The following is a 22,500-nucleotide window of genomic DNA, read 5'->3' as shown; positions in this document are numbered from 1 at the left end:
GTAGGCATGTAAGCCAATGTAATAGCATCAGAAGGTATTATCGTAGTCCTCTCCCCCACCCAGGGGTGTGAGTGTCAGATGCAAACACCAAATGCAGTGCATTTGCAAGTGCAGGAAAAAGCTGGTGTAAGCCTGTTTGGGTGCTGGTATGCGAGTATCACACTGGTGAACCAATGTAGAGACTAACTGAGTGTAACAAACTGTATCCGGAGGTTAGCATTAATTAGCTCCACACAAAGCAGCGCACACCTGCTCACAACTGCTTTAAAGTGCCTTAATCACTCTGTACCCAACAGCTCGTGTTCTGGCCAGCAACAAAATAACCAGCCTCTGCAAGGCTAGAACTCTGGACCCTGTACATCACAGTCATAGTAGTAAATCACTATGCCATACTAGTAATACATATAAAGGAGATATCAGCAAACTAATTCTCACAACAGAGAAATCGAATCAAATATGTGAACTGAATCTATGTACAGTGTAATGTGCTATAACCTGCCACAGACCATAAATATGTGAATTGGAGTACTGCAGTAAACATAGAGTTGAGGTGTCACTGTAATAAAGATATAAAGTCCCCAGGACCCCATACAGTGTATGTACACATGAATGACGAATACCAGGCACATATATAACCTGTAATGAGTAAGACGTCGTTGACAAAAGGCAAATATAATGCTAGATAACCAATAAGCAATGCTAACCGCAGCACAGCCCAACTAAGTAATTGTAAGCAATGTGTATGGAAGTCAATACAATATGCCCATAGGTACAATTCTTTAAGCAGTGCCAACATGACGTAAGCAGATGTGCCCATAGATTAGCCTTTTCGAAACTGGCCAATTTCGGAAAAGTGCGGGAATCCGACCCTACTTACACCGAAGAGGTGGGAATACGGCTCATAACTGGTTGTAGCATCCCCCTGAAGGCAGAATGGCTGGAGTGAGAGAAGGCACTCACTTTAGAGTGCAGCTCTGGGGCATCCAGGAGTCCAAATTCATGGTATAGCTCCTGGTAAAGCACCATGACAGGAGACTACTGCAGAGCCAGTACCAGGACTCGCAGTACAAAACAGAGGCCTGGGACAGTCTCACCCATGACCTCAATAGTGCTACAGGTATCTCCTGGACTGGTGAGCAGGTCAAGCACCACCATGCAGACCTAAAGTGGTGGAGGGGGGATGTCCTGGAACAGTGGATCCAGGAAGCAAGGCAGATGCAGAATGCCCCAGAACTAAGTACTCCTTCCAATACGTAGTTAATAATTGCCTAGCTTGTGTATACTATGGATAGCTATGGCTAAATATCACTTTACTTCTCTGACAGCTGCAGATGAGCATGCTGTGAACCAGCAAGCCTATGATGCTAGGCTGAAAATGATGCATCATGAGGCAGGTTAGTAAATAGCCTGCATGTACTGTCATAACATATAATTGTAAGAGCCTCAGAAAATGTTGTACCAGTATACAGAATTGTGTAATATGCTGTGAATAAAGGTGTAATCCCTGCATTGCTTCTGTTTACTCTGCAGTCATATGTTATTGTACTGTTGCAGTTATTAAATAGTACTGTTGTAGTAAGCAGTGTTACCCACACTGTGGTATGCAGATAAAATGTGTATGAAGTGCTGTATAACAATGTTGGAAGTGCAAACAGGTCAGTCATATTAGACAAAATACATTGCAAAGCCTGACAACAATTGCCTGATAGCATAGTGTACAGTGATCTTAACTGTAATGCTTTTGTCACACACAACAGGGCTTTGTATCCCAGGAGCACTAGTAAGTTGTATGCATAATCATTCCACACAACTGCACACAGTTTGTTAGAATGTTCAGAGAGAAAGCTGTATGCATATTTACACTTAACAATTGTACAGATTTTGCTCGAATGCTCAAATAGAGAGTGGTATGCATATTCATATCCCTCAACTGTTCCAACCTGCCCAGTATGTCCTGATAAATGGCCCACATCACCTGCATTTTGCCCTGTTCCCCTGACAAATTAGTGTGATGATCCAAGAAGTGTAGGCAGCTGTTAATGACATATATCCGATAGTCAGAGAATGTACAGGCAAACATACCTGTCATCCCAGCATCTCACCCAAAGTGTATGAGAGCAGTCTCAAAACATGTTGCATTAACACCTGCATCTTGTCAAGCCTGTACGTAAGACACAGGTCCCATACATACTATTCTATAAACATACCATTGTACAATATAACACCATTGGGTAGTGTAATAATACATGTAAGGGACAGACCACTGCAGTGACTACGAATGTTTTGAAAACTAAAAGGATTTATTAGTTGTTAATTGAACTCTCTCTCTCACCCCTACCATATGTGCAAAAATAACCAATTTACAAAACTCATTTGGTATGTCTACACTCCTAACCTTTCTTGGGACATACGTCCTATTGTTTTATTAATATTCACATCTGTTTCTATGCATGTGCCATGTCAAAATACTCCCATATTGGTGGCCTATTGCCATTAATGAAACATGCATGTTGTTGTAATGGCCACTGTTTACCCATATATGCATGTGTTCTGCCTGCTCTGCAACTATTTATATCTGGTTTCCTGGGTAATGGGAATACCTATGCATGCTGTTATAACTAATAATGAATGCTGTTGACTATTACTAACCCATATCTGCCTTAAACATGCAACAACATAGCTCGTATGGGAAGGCCAGTCACAGCAGACCCACCTGTCCCACCTCAGTAATGGCACTGGGCACCAGCACATCTGGGGCCCAGCCTGGGACCTCCTCATCCATTGGCCCTGTACCACCTTTGGGTGAAACCGCCACAGGTGATGGGGCTTGCTCCCCCCCTGGGAGCAGGAATTGACAGGAACCTGTCACCCGTGGTATGGTCTGGGCCGTGATGCGTAGGGAGCTCGACAGGGAGATTTAAGACCGCCTATGCCAGCTTGAGGGCCAAGTGGCACAACTAGAGGGTGAGCCTACTCCTCCTACACAGCCCCCAGCACAGCCACCTTCTGGGCTATGAAGGTGCAGTGGTGACTGCCCATGGGTGGGGACCTCAGTCTGACTGTATCCATTTGTGGGCTCATGGGCTTGTGACTTTCAAACACCCTTCCCCCAACATCCCACTCTCACCTAAAAATAAAAGAAAAAAAGGGCAATCTGTTCCCGCAAAAAAAAAATCACACCCCATACATAGATGTCCATTTCACACACGTGTCCACTGGACACGTAAAAATTTCTAGTTGGCATCACAACATACTATTGTTGTCCAAACCCCTCTCGCAGGGTTGTGAGTGTCCAAATGTACTGCCAAATTTATTGCATATGCACAGCCGTTGCTTTAAAAGAAATGGACAGCTATGAACCTTCTCTACACCCTTCCTGCACATCCCTAGTTACCTTGCCAACTGTCTTTCCTTATTTGTGCCCCTTTTTCACCACTTTTCTATCACCCCTTTTTTCTTTTCTTTTAAAAAAATTAGCGTGGGGGTAAGCAGGAGCAAGCACTTTTAAGCAGCAGTGAGTGGGTTTCAGCCTGTTTGCGTGGGGGTAAGCACTGCTTACACAGGTTAAGCAATCAGGAAGGTAACTGAGTGCAAGGAACTGTAGCAAAAAGTAACCAATGCTTACCGTCGTGCAAACCCGCGCACACACGCTCACAACTGCTTAAAAGTGTCTTAATCACTCCGTATCCAATTGCCCTTGTTCTGTCCAGCAGCAAAATAAACAACCTCTGCAAGGCTCGATACCAGGACCCTGCACACCACAGCTAATGTGATTTACCACTAAGCCATGGCAGATATACAGACATCTGATGTTATCATAAACATATCATCCAGCACAGTCATTCAACAGTATAGGAAATGTATTTCATTATGTAGATGTATGTGTGTGTGTGTTTATATCCAGATATATATACATACATACATAGATATATATATATATATAGATATATAGATATATATAGATATATCAAGAACAAACCACGTGACAACAAAGCATTAAAAAAGAATGAAAAAGAAAACACCAGAAACTCCTGTATTATGTAGTGGTGTTGTCCTATGTAAAACAGGACTCCGTCAGACAGACATGTGTCATTAATACACGCAAACATTTGTACATTGCCCAAATACATTACTTTGAGCATTTTATTTACATTAACAAAACAGTTCCTGTCCAATCATAATGTGAGAACAGTACTCTGGCAAGGTATTGTGTGCAACATCATCATCATTAAAAAGTTAAATGGGGTAACCATAGAGGGACCAGTAGTGTTGTATGTACACTAGGGTTGTCTGCATCACATGTACCTGGAACTTTTAGGAGTCATGTACATACCAGGATCGTGTGCCTGAGAGAGGGGTGGGGACAACAGTAGTATGTTGTGATGCAAATTAAAAAGGTTACATGTGTCCAGTGGACACGTGTGAAATGGACAGCTATGTCTGGGGTGACAGTTGTTCTGGGAACAGATTGGCCTTTTGTTTCTGCTTTTGTAAGGTGAGAGTGGGATGTTGGGGAAGGAGAGTAGGTATGCTCGTGGAGGATAGGTTGGGTAGAATGACAGACAAGATAGCATACAGGGGCAGTATATGATGTTATGTGGGGGGGAACACCTTGGACAGGGAGGGGTGTTTGGCAGTCACAAGGCCATGAGCCCCCAAATGGAAACAGTCGGATGGAGGTCCCCACCCATGGGCAGCCACCACTGCACCTTCACAGCCCAAAAGGTGGCTGTGCTGGGGGCTGTCTTGGAGGGGCAGGCTCACCCTCTAATTGCGCCACTCTGCCCTTGAGCTGACGTAGCTGGCCTTGAAACCTCTTATTGAACTTCCTATGCACCACAGCCTGGACCACACGATGGCTGACAAGTTTCTGTCTGGACCTGCTCCCAGGGGGGCTCAAGCCCCATCCTCAGTGGCAGTTCCACCCAAAGGTAGTGCAGAGCCAACAGAGGTGGAGGTCCAATGCTGGGCCCCAGACCTGCTGGTGCTCTGTGCCATGGCCAGCTAAAGTGGGACAGGTGGTTCCGCCGGGACCTGCAATCCCATACAGCCTATGGTGTTGCAGTTTTAACACAAATAAGGCTTAGTAATACCCAACAGCATTCAGGATTACGTATAACAGCATGCATAGATATAACCATTAACCCAAGACAACAGATGTCATACATTTGCAGAGGGAGCACAACACATGCATATAAACTGCATGACATCTGTTCAAAGCGTAGATGATTTGTGACTGCAGCTATGAACAGTGGCCCATTATTGGCATGTCACTGTGATAACCTCAGACAGTGACTGTCATACCACTGTTTCATGTGACGTATGTCCAGTCAGGGATGCGATGTCAGTAACTCTCATTGCTGTCACCGTGTACTGACTGCAATCCTCACACGATGCTTCTGCAGTTCACAGATGTGTGTTCTGTGAGTAACACAAGAAACAAATGGTTCCACACACTGACCAGTCAACAGGTGACCCTACAGATGGGGGGGTTCCTCACAAATAGAGCACTGTGTTGTCAGTTATTAAAACATACAGACTAGCCATTACCACACACAATCTGTTAAACTGGTAGTAGTCTGAATGAAGCATAGCTACACTTACATGCTGTAATCATGTCTGGCACATCATCCTCCTGTCTTTAGGCTATATTCCACAGTGTATGTTGTTTGAGGAATATCCAGATTTCATCTGTGATGCTGTTTACCAAACACCAGATGCAGGTTTCACTCACAGCGACTGTCATGGGCAAACACCAGCATGATGTTTCTAGATATTGTTCTGTGTTTCCATGCAATTAGCTATGGGAATGTCACCACAGCTGTTCCATGTGCAATCAGCTAGAGGAGGACTGCAATAGGTGCAGAGGCCATCACCTGATCATGACCATCACTTACAAAACACAAGCTGCTGCTGAGCAGGTGTACACCTCCGCATCCACCAGAGGATGTGTGGGAGGGACAGACAGGCAAAGTACACCAGAGAAGGGCTGGCAGACTAAAACCTAAGCATCTTCTGTCACACACCTATCAGTAGAGGGGTTCAAACCCTGACTGACTAGCCATTATTATTACAAGTGCATGCAGTTACTCCATGTGCCACATAGCTCACATGTTGGTGTGCTGTAAGAACATATATGTGTGCTGGTGAGTGACATCTGCAACAGAGATATAGCAGACATATATTAGGTGTATCACACATGGCTGTCCACATAAACAGATGTCATTGTCAACACAACCACACTCTCTAAGAGACCAAGACACATTGGCACACTTTGGGAGGCTCACAAATACACATCCTAACTACTAAGTTTGCCACACTGCAGTAATGCACAGGTATTACATGCACCACAGGGAATATCCTGAGATGCTATGGGCTAGGGCATGTGAACATGTCTGACATCAGTCAGTATGCTAATGGGAGTTATACTGGGTGTGACTGTGGTTGGGAACATCATACCCCACAAGCAGACACAAGGTGCCAGTACTGACATGCATGTGTGCATTGCTTCATGGGTGTGTAATGGTTGGCTGTGCAAGATGGCTGTACAAGGCTGTGTGAGGGGTAATTCTTGGAATCAGGCCATGTGACAATGATCTGCAGTGTGGTTCGGGAGTGTAGTGTCTGCAATGTCCCACACAGATGGGTATTGTATGACCTGTCCTATCATCCTGGTTACCATTGTGTGTGGCCATTGCTTTGTAATGCATGCCATGTCTGTGTTTGATAGTCCTTGACATGGACAATGCCTGGGATGTGCAGGTCCCACAATAATGTACAGTGACATGTTTATGTGTACCTGGTTTGCCTGGCACATGTTGTGTACATTGACTGTTATCATCAGATGTGCCAATACTGGCCTGGTGAGGCAGGACCTGCTAATAGACATCAGGTTGACCCTGCACCTGCAATGATAGCATAATACAGGTATTCTCTGGTGTCACTGGCATCTGTTCATACTGAGCATGTGTGTAAGGCATTGTTTGTCCTTTGTGGATCACATTTGATGGCACCACATATGTTGCAGGTGTCCAGTGGGGAACATAGTGAAGGTGCATTGTCCACAATTATGTGCCTATTGTACTGTTGGACAGGACGCCATGCCCTCTGCAGCCCACTGCAATCACACCATGCCTACTATTTGTCAACAATGTGCAGGGTACTAGTAACATAGCGGGATATTCTAATCAAGTATGTTTGTGTATGACACATGGGTTCAGACCGTAGTCTGAGTAATAGCAGGGTTGCTTACTGTGTTCACCAGGCCTTTTGCCAGATGTAGGGGTATGGCTTGCTAACCCAGTCTCTTGGCTTACTGAAATCTGTAAACCTCATGAGGTGGACATTGTGACATATAATATGACCACCATATAGGAAAACTACAAAACCTGCTCCTCAACATGTCCAGTGGTTAGACATTCACTGCCGCCTCCACACAGGCTCTGACTGTAAAACACACACACAACCTGCCATGTCTTGGAATAGAACTCCTACCTAACTAGTTCATCACACTACAGCATTATGCAGTTATAGTGTGTGCTGTGGAGATTACTGACCTACTTCATCCCCAATGGTGTATTTCACAAGGAATGACATCAGCAGGGTTACCAAAGTAGGGCATTTCAGATTTCCTGCAAGTGATTAGCCCAAAATGCATTGCTCACAAAACAGACAGTGAGACACACACAACATGTCCACGACTGATATGTGTGGGTATAGAACCCATGACCAAGATCTATATCACACTACTGCATGGAGATGTTATAGGACACACCACGAAGATTACTAGGGAACTTGCTCCCCAGAGGTGTAACTTACAGGGTATGACATCAGCAGGAGTACCAAAGTAGGGCATTGTAAATGTACTGCAAGTGAGTAGGGTATAATGCATTGCTCCCTACACAGACATTGAAACACACAGAAAACATACATAACTTCCATGATTGTGAATGGATCCCTACCACAGTTCAAAATCACACTCCACTGGCACACAGTTACAGGATGCGCTACAGAGATTACTGGGATACAGCAGTACCAGAGGTGTATTTCTAGGAGTGTCACATCAGCAGGGTTGCCAAAGGTAAGTATGTGAATCATAAGGAGTGTGCGTACTCTAAAAAGCATTATTCTTTTCTTAGGCAGACAGACACACACACAGCTAGCATGTCTATGATTAGAACACCTACCAAACTAGTTTATCACACTACAGCATTACACAGTTACAAGATGCTCTACAGAGATTATTGGGTTACAGCACTCACAGAGGTGCATTCCTAGGTGGGTGACAGCAGGATTGCCAAAGGTGAGTATGTGAATCGTAAGGAATGTGCATACTCCAAACAGCATTGTTCCCTTCCCAGGCAGACAGACACAGAAGCACAGTTAGTATGTCTGGGATTAGAACACCTACCAAATTAGTTTTTCACACTACAGAATTATGCAGTTACAGGACGCACTACAGAGATTACTGGGTTACAGCAGTCACAGAGGTGTATTCCTACGTGGGTGACATCAGCAGGATTGCCAAAGGTGAGTATGTGAATCATAAGGAGTGTGCATACCCTAAAAAGCATTGTTCCCTTCTCAGATAGAACACACACAGTTAGCATGTCTGGGATTAGAACACCTACCAAGCTATTTTATCACACTACAGCATAATGCAGTTACAAGATGCACTACAGAGATTACTGGGTTGCACTACTCCCAGAGGTGTATTTCTAGGTGCGTGACATCAGCAGGATTGCCAAAGAAGGGCATTTCTAGTGCACTGCGAGTTGTACATGTCTTGTACCTGTGTGTACCCATTGCTTACTGTCACGAAAAGACATTTACACCTGCATAAAAGTGTCTTATTCAGTCCTAAATGACATTATCAATGAGCCTTGCAGGGCTTGAACCCTGGACCATGCATACCGAGGTCACTGGACTTACCACTAAGCCATCCAGGTTGTATACATGTTTCATGGCTTTTATAATTCACATCTTACTACAGGTATTCCACAGTACTGAAAACAAATGCGACAGTCACTTTGTGTACATATGTACAGTACCCTTGAATGTACTGTACTCTGTAAAACAACATAGACATGTCTACATCTGTACAACTGTCATAACTAAATACATATATGCAATTACGGGATGTGTACACACATATTTATATACGCATATACACAGACACAGCTTTAGCCATATATATATATATATATATATAGATATGTATGTATACACATGTCTGAACACCCTTTGTGACACAGAAGGGATCCAAAGGAACTGAAGTGTACATAAAACAGAGACATCTCTTGTTTTATAACATTTAAATCATAATCTGTTCACCAGAGAAGGGATGGTTGATGTGTATGTGGAGTTTGGGGTGTGGAATGATGGCTAAGGAAATATACAGGGGGAATTGTGGAGTTTTGGTGAGGGAATGATCGGTATGGGCATACACCCCGGTGACCACTTCTGTGTCACTGCTTGACAGTGGCACAGGAAAACAACATATCCAACTGTAGTCATTCTTAATTGTCTATTATTTTCTATTCCTAACTATGTAATAATTCGTAGACTCCACTTACCACAGATGACTACCATGATGTGCAGCATGTTAAAAGACATAACACATGTGTATGCCTGGCTACAGGGTAGTCACACAGGCACAGAAACACACACACACTTGCCAGTATTGTGCATACATGTCTTGCCTATGTAAAGGTAATTAATAGACTGGTATGCAGTTGGGGTATGTGCCACAGACACCATACAATTACACTTACTCTGATTCTGCTTCTGAGCTCGGTGACACCGCAGGACTGATTACTTGCAGTGGGATGGGAGGAAAAGTCTGGTTTAGCAGATGACAAGGATAAAGGCTAGTGCAAAAGGTGGTTTCTCTTTGGAAAGCAGCAAAATCCACTGTCATGACAGGATGCAGACACAAATACACACACGTGACCACTTGCTGACATGCACAGACACAGTTGCTAGTGTTGGGATCAGAACTCCTGCCTATCTACAGATCACTATTACAGTACTCCACAGTTATGAGACACACCACAGAGATTACACATTTCAAGGCAGTCAGAATGCCTTCCCAAGAGTGAGGACAACAACAAGGATACTGACAGTTAAGATGTACATAGTTGTAAACCTGTGTGTTTAAAGTAGGAGTCCATTACAACCTGCATGCACAAACATGACACACCATCTGCAGATAAGACATAGGTAGGTCTAAGAGGTATAGTTGTAGCACAACAAGCCCTGAACTGGAGTATGCCCACCTGTGTAATGGACAACTACTATCATTATACAGGATTACAGAGGTCATGCTCATACACATAGAATCACAGGACTTGTTTGGATGCATTGACTCCAATTACACAAGGTGACAGTGGGCATGCTCATACACTTAGTACCACAGAACTGTTTGGGGTGCACTATGACTACAACTACACAAGGTTATACTGGGCATGCTCATACACTTGGACACAAAGGACTTGTTCTGATGTACTGACTCAAATTACACAAGGTGGCAGTGGGTAACTACCAGTACATGAATACAACAGCCATTATGGTATAATGCTCGGCTAGGTTTCACACATGGTGTGGGGAAGGTGTGGAATGTATCCTCTTGACCTGCTAGTCCACTTACTGATAGAGACTGCATATGTGTACATATATTGATGTGTGTTTATATTCAATGTGTGTGCAGTGTCTGATGTTTGAAGGTGACTGTTGTCTTAGTACATCATGCTGTTGCAATGCAGCCTCAACATTGCCAACTGTATATGGTGATATGTTCAAAGTGCAGTAAGCTGTACTTTAGGTATGGACAGATGTTTGGACATGACTTCTAAGTGGTGGGGCTACTTTGCAGATGAATGATTACTGAGGACAGCTCACAGGTGTGTTACAACCATTCCTACAATAACCTGTGTAACTACTACACTATGGTTCTGTTAATTGAAGTGGAAGACACACAACATAGACTGCAGTAAGGCTGACACTGAAGGCAAACCTCTTGACACCTGTAACAGTAACACCTCCCCTGTGCATATATTGTAGATATATCAGCACAGGTGGCAAAGGAAAGAGTCAGTATGCTTTGTAATGTGTGCAATAGTGCTGTAACTCTGTAATACCTATCATGGGATAGGCAGGTGTTTGATTCACAGTACTGGCATGTGTGGGTGTGTGTGTCTCCATATATGTCACGTATCATGGGGAATACATCCCAAATGATTTTCACTCACCTGTGGTAGACATCAGTACAGTGTGAAGTATAGAAAGAAAGGCATAGGCAGGTGGCTGAATCTCACATATGTCAAGTGTCTGTATGTGTGTGACATAGGTGCATATCTTTGTGAATGCCACAGTGTGTGTGTGTGTGTGTGTGTGTGTGTGTGTGTGTGTGTGTGTGTGTGTGTGTGTGTGTGTGTGTGTGTGTGCACGTGTATGTATGGCTGTCCAGTTCCTGGTGTGAGGTTGTATTTTACCATAGTGAAATGCTAAAGCCTCCTCCCTCATCCACTAAATGCAACCTAGTATCCCTGTTGATGTCATCAGTCTTAGAAGGGCATTCTAACCGCCTGTAAACATGTACACCCTGGGGTGAGGCTTGTTGTTACCTAGCCGACTGATGAACCCCCCCACCCCACATTCACTCACTGCAATCTAATATCCCTGTTGATGTCCTCGTTCTTAGGCCAATCTGACTACCTGTACATGTGTAATCTCTCTGGCGCATCTTGTAATTGTGTAGTACTATATTGATGATTTGCACTTAGGCAGGGGTTCTCATCCCAACACTGGCAACTGTGTTTATGTGTGTCAGAGTGTGTGTTACTGTCTGTGAATCCCTGAGTGTGTGGGTGTGTTACTGTGTCTGCGAATCCCTGAGTGTGTGGGTGTGTCTGTGTTTGCATCCTGTCATGTGAGAGGTATTACTGCTTCTCAATGAGAAGCCACTTTTTCCACTGGCCTTTACCCTTGTCATCTGCTATACCACTCTTTTACCTCCTCCACGCTCCAGGTAACTATACCTGTGATGTCACCCTCTAGGGATGTTATGGCTCTAAACACAGTAGCTTACTACACAGCTATCATGCTCTTGGATCATTAGATCAGTAAACATAATTGAAACTTGGGGGATTAAAACTGCCATGTGGAAGCTACAAAGTGCATACAGGTATTGTCATACAGACCTGTGAGTAATCAACATTTACATATGGAACACTAACAGCAAACACTGACCTCCCCCCGGCACATGCAATTAAACCTGAAAGAGGAAGGCAGAACATCAAGATCTATATGCAGTTACTGTTACACATGATACATGCTGTCAAACGTACTAAATGCATTCTAAAACTGTACTACATGGTATGTCTGTTGCCTGTCAAACACTACTCAACAATATTAATCTACAATTGTTTTCCTAGTTGTTCACCCTGTGCATCAGTCCCTGCACCAATGATGTGGATGACAGGGATGCGGCATAGGCATCATCATATGCACAGGGTGATAATGTTTGCCCAAGGCCTGGGCTGCACCATTGGATGACATCATGTGTATGGGGTAGGGCCTTTGATATCAATGGGCATGTGTAGATGTTGTGTGTGTGTGTGTGTGTGTGTGTGTGTTGAGGTGCCCTACATTTGTTTCTGGTGTGTGTGTGTGTGTGTGTGTGTGTGTGTGTGTGTGTGTGTGTGTGTGTGTGTGTGTGTATGTATGTACACAGGTCTGGCATGTGGCTGGCCTACACTGGGGTATTATTGACAGCTGCAGACTGTACAGGGCAGGTTCCACAGTTCACGATCTCCGGCCACAGCCACCTGACCTGTGCCTGCTAGGGGTTGCATGGGTACTACCAGGCAGAGGTCCAGATTGGGTACTGTCTGATGACACATATCCACTGGAACCATGTCCCTGTTGGGACCATCCAGGATCACATTCACATGGCCTGCTGTGTCCTGGTGTGGACAGCACAGTACCAGATGCACTGCTGCTGCTACTGCCACTATGGGAGTGGGTATGTGAAGTAGCATGTTCACGTAGACCTTCAACAGGTGATGTAGTTGGCCTATGTCCATGTGCACGACGCCTCACTCCCACCAGATGTTCCAGCACAGACATTCCACATTCTTGGATTGACATGCCATGGTCAAGGACTCCCACCATGTCACCTAATCATCTATCCAAGACATCTGCAAGATGATGGTGAGCATTTGCAATTGCTTAGATGTTGTCAGTTAAAGAACGGACAGCAGCCCTCTGAAGCCTCAGACCTTCTCTGTTGTGCCATTCAGCACATGCCTGTACCTCCATTACAGCCTGAAACATGCATCTGGTGACACCAGCTGATATGCTTTGTCTTGCAGGGGCATGTTGGCCGGTTGTCCTCCTACAAGCAGCACTGGGCACATGTCTGTGTGGGACATCACTAGTCAGTTGTCTGGGACCATGGTGTGCAGGCACACCTTCCATAGTCTCCACACTTCCCTGTTCCATGCTACCATCCACCAACTGTCCTTCCTCTATGGCCACTGGTGATGGGGTATGTGTAGGCAGGAGAACTGTGTGCGGGGATGAGGGAGATACAGGTGGAATGGCAACCAATGGCACAGATTCAGCCCCTGACAACCCTGCCTGTGCCTTGATCATACTTTCATCATCACTGCTAGAGTCTGTGGGGACACTAACATCAGGTGGACCGCAGGAGGGCAATGCACCTACATCAACACCTGTGGGGGCAGACAAGAACTGTTCATTACAAGTTATGCAGCACAGCACACACACAGACACAGACAGACACACACAGACAGACACACACACACAGAGACAGACAAACACACAGACAGATGCACAGGCAGACACACAGACATACACATGCTATGTCACCCAATGGCATGCAACATGCATGTGATATGGCAGATGGCATTCAGCTTAGGCAATTATAGTGGTAGCTATCATACATCCCTGAGTTGCACACAACAGCACGCCTGTGTTAAAGCAGAAGGCATGCACCTTACACATTTATAGTTTTAGTTAGCATACATCCCTGTGTTGCACCATTTGTGTTAGTAGCTTATGCCCCATACCTGCAACACAATGCATGCACTATGCACCACACTGCCATGTTTTGTGCAACATACCCCATATATTAACAGACCTTCACTGACCTTTGTACATCTGTCACTGATGCTTTGTGTTGGCCACTGCCCCTATGTGTGAGGAGGACATGTGCTGAAGGGCATGTGGAGTGAATACTATGTTTGCCTGGGCCTGAGCTTGCATAACTCCCCCAAAGCAGTGCATGTCTGTTCAACATTATTCTTCCTACCCCTGAGCTGAGTCTACAGACAATGTGCATGTTGCTGTACACACATGTTTGACATGGCTGTCCCTTCTTTGCAATGGTGCCACAGACCAGCACAGGTTAACAGTACACCAGCCTGATGTGTGGCATATGACCTTGCCAATCACATGTAATATAACATGTCTTCTGTTGACGTGTTGAATGACATGCATACATGTGTAACACAATGGTGTTCTTTCAAATATACAGTAAAATAATGGTGTCCCAATGCAGGGACATGTAATACTAACATGGACCTTTAGCTGACACAATGTTGTCAGTCCACCTTACAAATATGATGTGCATAGCCATTGCAGAGCATCATGTGGCTTCACTATTTCTATACAGTGTGAGTTACAGACACAGATCATAGCCATGACGGTGTTCATATACAATACATAGCTAATGTGGAATGTGCCCGATGTCACTGAGGTGTATACACACTATACCCTAATGTGAAATGTGTGACACAGGTAGGGTATACAGATGACACCCCTGCACATCTGCAACCATATTACCGATGCCTGGCAACTATGCCCAGACATGGCTAACTTAGCAGTATTCCATGTCCCACATACCATCTGTGTACCTCACACACATGAAGAGCAAGCATGACAGTGATGTCTAACACCAGCAAGGTGAATGTACAGTATCTGTGGCCTGCTGTGGTTGTATGTGTATGTTGTGCAACATATGCATGTATTTGGATACTGTATAGGTGAATGCTTTCATGTCATGACACACTCAAGAAGTACAAGACATGTTATGTGGTGGTTTTGATGTCATGCCTACACAATCTGTGCACAGGCCTGTATGATGTTTAGTGTTTCACATGTGCAATATCACCATTACACAAAGGCCATAGTTGTATTTTGTCGAGCCAATATACAACAGGGTGTACACACATGCACATCACTTCTACTGTGTGTATTGCTTCATGTCTCTGGCCATCCTCCATGACCATGTGTACACATGTTTTGTCCAATGGTTGTGATGGGCATCTATGTCACATGTCAGTGCTATCCCATATGACATACACCCATAGATGTCATATGCTCCACTGAGGACAGGGTTATGCAGACAAAGGGTGGTATGTTTGGGATGTAAGATATCATGTTTTGCAGGATAGTTGAGCAGTATTGCAGTCAGCCCACTACATGTCATGGACATGTCAGATAACACATGACATTGTGTGACATTCATAGCACGGGTATAATCCACAAGGGTGAATCCTGGGAGCTGGTCATACTCCAGCTCCAACACATTTAGAGTGTGTGCACACATATGCTCTCTGTATAGTATTGTCTGTATTCCCCACATGTGTAATGCTGATCTGTAGTACCTGTCCCTACAGTGAACCACACCTCCACCATTGTATTCACAGCTTTCCACACATCTGGCAATGACAGTATGTAAGGTTTAGTGTAGTGTTTCATATAGTCTTCAATCATTCCACATGGGTAAGCACTGTGATGCATTGCACGTCTGACCAGTGTATATTAACAGGACAATAATCCATTATGTGCACGTGTTAAATGGCCACATGGCAGATAGCATGCAATTAATATTATCTGTACATTATCAAGCCTGGTAAATAACAATCTCACCTGCAATAGGCTGGTGTCACTGAGAAACACCAGAGGTACCTAAATAGGAGTGTCACAGCAGTAAGATCATTACCCACACCTGTGTGATAGCTACAGGGTGCAATGTCCATGTTAGCACATAAACCAGTACAATATACTATGGAGTATGCACATCTGTGCATACATAGAGTAGCAGACTATAATATGTGGCATGTATGCATACATGCCTTGCATATGATGTTACATTATATATTGTACAGTAACACATGTAACTATATGAAATATAGGTGTCTTATATGTGCAGTATTGACTTACCAGGCAACTCCAGGCTCGGTGGTTGAGAGACACCCACCTCCACAATACCAGCTAAAGCTTGTGGATGGAGGCCTGCAGGTGTCCTGAGGTTGGCCAGTAGCTCTTCGGTACATGTGAGTGGGGGCTGGGTGAGTGCCCGCCCCCACCTGTTGCATCTTGTTCCCTGGCGATTGCATTAGCATGCTGTTTTGCCTATCTTATGAGGTCTGTGCAGTGTCGGCGCACCTGCTGACAGGTGCGATTGTGGCCGCTAACATCATTTGCACCCCTGCAGAGTTTCTCCCACTGGGCAACCCGCTGCTGTGAATCCTGTGGCAAATGGCTGAAGAGTGTTACATGGTTGTCGAGGAGGTATGGGATGAGGACCTCATCCTCCAAGTGGGTGTATGGTGGCAGCCTGGCACTTAGCATACCTGGAAGACATAATGATGGAGACAGGTCGCAGTAACTCACAGAGAAGTACAGAAGTACAGCTGAACATACATGTGTATCACATTTATTAAGATTACAAATCTGTCTTAGCAAATCTACATGACACTAACACCACTGACATGTTTAACTCACACACATTTGACACTTACTGGTGATTTGATGTTATCACCATATATGTATGTGCCAAGTGATGACATTGCTCATACTCCATGTGGATGTCTTAATGTGGGCATGTCTGTTTGCCTGTACTGGAGTCTTTAGCTATCAGCACATGCCTGTTTGTGTTCACATTAATGCAATAGACCTTAATGCTGTGTATATGTCACATATATAGTCATACACAGCCTTAAGGGATGTGACCTGTGACCCTGCAGACTTGCTCACAGAAAGTTTTACATGTATGTGTTGTGCCATATACATCTACATGGCACTGTACAACTGTTTAGAATCCTGCCATGTATTACCCATGTTGCACATGTGAAACACATGGGACAATGGCTAACCTGATGGTATTTGCTGGGTTGGATATCAACTATAGCATGTATGGTCATAGTGAACTAGTAGACTATATGCCCTGGGCCATTTATGAGCCTAAGCTGAAAGGTTACCTGGCTGTAGCTAACAGACAGGTAGATTTCAGTGGTCAGTTCAAGCAGTGCCACAGAACTGATCCACAGGGTTATTGATATATTTGTCATGCGGTCCTCACACCATGTCACAAAGAGGGGCAATGTGCAGCTTTGCTGGATAGGGATGCATAGTATGGCAGGAGTATGTAAAGTGTAAGGGACAGAGATCTGTTAGGCATGTTGTGATCCTTGAACTAGAAGGGTGGATTTCCATGAAATATGTGTTTATTTGAAATCAGGATGTGCAAGTGCAGCATGTCCAACATCTCTGGGTTGGACATGGCTTTATTCAGGGTAGGCATCATGCTACATAGTGGAGCTAGGGAATGGGAAGGCCTTTGTAGGCCATCTGAACATGGCCAATAACCCTTAAAGGAGATAGGAGTGTTGAGTTTGGCTGAACAATGATCTCCATATTCATCGATGGCACCCTGTCATGATTAGGAGTGCCACATATGACTACCTGTCTGGTGTGGTGAAGTAACTATCAAAGGAAAGACTACTGTCTAGCTGCATACCATACACACACAGTTTCCATTATGTTGACTGCTGCCTAGGTGGAAGTTCATGGATACAGGGTTTTTAACATAGGGGATGACAATGCAATACTTAGCTGTCAGAATGTGGCCATACGTCATACACCACACATTGACCCACAAAGGCCCTTCTGTATGTTGACTGCAGCACACATTGAGTCAACTATCGCTCCTAGTTTATAGTCATTTGCAAACATCAATAGGCAGATGCCTTGTGTGTTAGTCTGTGTGGTATAGATAACAAAGAGGGGGAGTACCAGGAATGAACCCTGTATTGCTGTGGCTGGCACTGGTTTGATATGTGTGTATTAGTCATACACCTTCTGTAGTGTTGGTTCTGCCAGCAGTCCAGTTGCAACCACTCTTGTGACATAGGAATATACACCTAGTATACAGAGTTTAGCTGGAACACAGTATGGGTGATGGTGTCCTAAGACCTGGCAAGGTCATGATATGCTGTGTGAATTAACCTTACTGTCATCTACATCTGTACTGACTACATTAAATAAGTTGATCATTGTTCATTGCCTTACAGACCAGACTCAGCAGGGTAGTAATGCACTATTTCCCATTATCAGTGGTGTCTCCCCCTTTGTGGGGTGTGATCACTGTTGCTGTGCACCATTCAGTGTGTACACAGCCTGACATGAAGCTATGATTGAACATGATGTGTATGTGGAGAGCAAGTTGTTCTGACATTTCTGTAGGATAAACCCTGGGATGTTGACAGGTCCCATGAAAGCTGTATGTAAGGCTTTAGAGAGTGCAGCTTTTACCTGCATAGTTGTTATTACAGGGGCTCTGTAGTGTACATGGATATATAAATGTGTGTACCTGTTGGGGAGGGGCGAGGTGGGATTGGGTTTAGGTTCTCCAAGACGCTATCTGGATGAACAGGTGCAATTTCTGTAGGTGCAGTACTTCCCATGCCATAGTGCTGTGAAGCACGGCAGGTCTTCTCGTTGCCATTACGATTGATGACACAGCTATAGAATGCTCTGTGCTTGGCCTCATAATATGTGACTGATTAGTTTCACAGTAGCTTTGCGTGGTTTTATATGGTGTATCTGCATCTTACTGAGAGATCACCACTCATGTGTGGTTCACTCTTGCAACAGTTACTACCTTCTGTGGTACACTTTAAGGCAGGGTACCACCAGTTTGCCTTCTTGTTTGTGTTTGTTTGAATCAATGGCACAATCACAGCACTTACGTGAGTGCTTGAAGTTCATTTGTATAGGATTCAGCATTTGCAAATGCATTGTCCATCTGCATGGGTGCCATGACAGTCACCACTTCACTCTTAAGAAGCATAACATTGGCTTGGAGACTGACTATGTGTAGCATACTGTTAGCCCTGTTTGTGTGACTATGGTGATCTAGGTCATTGTGGTTGATGAAATCCAACATGAATTGAGCGCAGGTGTTGGTACATGAGGGGTCTTCCCAGTTCATAATGGAATAGTTAAGAGTAGCCATTATTATGCTTTTCTGTCTCAAACCTAATATTCCCCATTACAGCACAATATGACAGTTGGGAATTCTGAGGCATGGTGGGTGATTTGTCACAAGGTGCAATTTGGATTCCACTTTGACACAAAGGTAGCTGCTCAGCATAATGCATCTGAAGTTATGCAAGTGCAACTAGCGTGGGGGTGTACATATCCTTTAGGAATATGGACACACCTGTGGCCCATGTGTACTAATAAAGGATAACGGGCAAGAGGTGAGGTATATGTTATAACATGGTCATGCAGGTGTGCTCTCCAGAGTGTTGAACCATATCTCAATCACTGCACAGATATGTTCTCCATGTTAAGGATTTACATAAGTGAGTCCATATTGAGTTTCTGAAATGTATCATTGAGTAGCGAGATCCACAGTTTATTGCTTGGCTGTCCCTGTTACAGCAGTGGTCTTCCACTTGAACTTTGCATGATGAAGGCACTATAGGGGAAACTTGAGACATAGCCAGTATCCAGATTCCCAGGGGTGACAGGTGCAGGCCCTGTCTGGCAAAGCGTCATGGTCTGTCAACCATGTTATCCCAGGCAGAGAGATAATGGATACCCTTTGCATTGCACCAGTACATTAGACAATTGTGGAATACAATCCTTTTTTCCCTGTACTGCAGTATAATTCTGGCCAAAGGCAGAATGCTACCCAGGCCTTGGGACATACCTGCATGGGCAACAAGACCTGACAGTTCCTACATGTGTGTTTCCATGCAATCCAGGCTACTGCATCACAGGTCATGCACAACAACATAGAAGCCATGTGTATAGTTCAAAAGGTGGTCTGAGTGTATGGGTATGGGGTGATCATGGCAGACAGGCAGCTGACAGTAAATTTGCCCTCGTGTAGCTTGGTGTGTAACATAGTGCTAGAGTATGCATTCACAAATGAGTACTGTTGGGCATGTTTCCGGCCACGTGTTTTGAGGTGTGGCACAATTATTCAAACTATGTCGTACAGTTTGAGTATTTTGTTGTCTGTCTATTCCAGCTTGGGAGGTCACTTGCCTGGTCAGATACTTAGTAGCCTCTGTGAATGTGTGTGATTTCTGATAGTATGTGTGGGTGACCTTACTGTGTTCTGGTAAGGGTATGTGTTGGTTGTGATGATGAGATGCATGTGTTAACCTACACCTCATGACTGTCCAGTCCAGTCATGGCTGTAGACTGGACAGCCTTCCAGCTTACATCTGTAGCTGCATCCCAAACAATGTGCGGGGTGTGGTGTTAGGTGGGTTGGTAGTGTACATTGCATAGAGATTACATTCCCCCATGATGGCAATATACACAAAGCTGACATTAGTAAACACCAGTAGTTGACTAGTGGACATGCCTGTATGAGCATTCAGTACTACAAGTAACAAGTACTGTATTTAGTGTACTTATTGCTTATGAAGATGTTTTAGACAGTGATGATCACCAGTAATTACTTGTGTTATGGACGTGACAACACTGGCTATTGCAGAAACAAAGTAGCTACCTTTAGCAGCAATTCTCCTCTGAGGAGCACATCACATCCTGATAGTTGATTACAGATGATGCATGTGTCTACAGGTCTGTTTCCTTTTCTGGGTATATATTCACATATCCACCAGAACCATGAGCTCTGTTGGGCACAGACACCCACTCCCCAAACAGAGTCATGTATCAATAGACTCTGCTGCCACTATCAACATGATCAGGATATAATCAGATTGTGTAAGCCATCACCTATGAAACAGCTATTACACATGGGCAGCAGTCTCGTACATCTTACACTCCTACTGCAGATGTTACACTGGAGTTAAAGATGACATGCAACCTGTTTCATTACCAGTACTGTGCACTACCTTACATACAGCATTTGCAAGCGGCTGTTAATGAGAGGTTAGGCTAAACAAACTTGAAAGTTCAACCAGTGTGTATCCACTCTATGTAGGTGTGCACATAGCCATTTGGTGCAGCCCTGTAACAAGGGTCACTACACATTTGCATAACATGTACACATGCACAGCTGTTATTGTTTGCATACGATACTAGAGAGGTGGATATTACATGTGTTATGTGCATGGATAGTTACCTAGCTCTTCCAATTATCTTTGCCATCATGCTGCTAAACTGTCAGATGAATACAAGTCATATGTATTCTGCTATTGAGTATTGTAATTGCCAATAGACATAACTGTTTGCATAACATAACAGAAATGCTAACATAACAGAAATGCTATGTAAAATGGAATACAGATCTACCGCAAATACTGTACATTACACAGTTATTGGCACAATATCCCAAAATGCAAACCATATTTGTACAGTAAGCCCAACTTTGACATGTTCATCTTACTTATACACCCATGCATATGTCTACTGTTACAATATATCAACATATACTATCCCCTGTTATAGCACATACTTGTTGGACCAACCCTGACACTGACAGTGGCTGGAAGAGAATTGGTGAGTTCCAAGCCCATAGATATCATCCTTTGTGGTGTATGAGGAGTTTGCCTTGTGACCTATAACAGTACACATATAGAATACTACAAGCATTGCAACTGCTCAACAATACATCGCTACAAGATAGCTATTTCCACTATATGCATTAATTACACTGTAATTCTTACAGAACAGGTACTACATACACAGACATACTAAATGTTATACATACCTTCTTAGTAATTGGAGGTGTTATTGACAGGTATATTACTCATTTTCGGTTTGTGTTTCAGTATTTTGTACTGTTCTACAGGTACAGATGGTTTGAATGTGTGACAAGGCATCCATTTATAGTTAGAGATCAGTAACATGTGCTATCCTGATAACCAATTGGTGTTCCTAAGTAGTTAATTACATGCACATCAGTTGTGCAGCTACTGCCTTAGCCAATGCCATGGCAATAGTGGAGTATAATTGAGTACTCCACTTGGGTGTTGTCCTTTTGCTTTACTTGTGAGGATGACAGCCTAGAAGTGTTGTTTGAAATCTATTGCAACAGCTGTATGGAGACAAACACTAATATATTGTGTGTAATGCCTGGAGGATTTGGTTTAAATGTGAGTACTGCTGTTATATTTCTGAACATTGCTACTTGTGCAGGGTTTGTCTGTACCTAATACTTCTGCATATGTTTCAGTCTGGCCAGGATGTTTGACCATCTCA

The sequence above is a fragment of the Protopterus annectens genome, chromosome 8.part0 (assembly GCF_019279795.1).
Source record: "Protopterus annectens isolate FY-2018-M chromosome 8.part0, PAN1.0, whole genome shotgun sequence".
Taxonomy (NCBI): Eukaryota; Metazoa; Chordata; order Ceratodontiformes; family Protopteridae; genus Protopterus; species Protopterus annectens.
Note: the sequence above shows the minus strand (reverse complement) of the source record.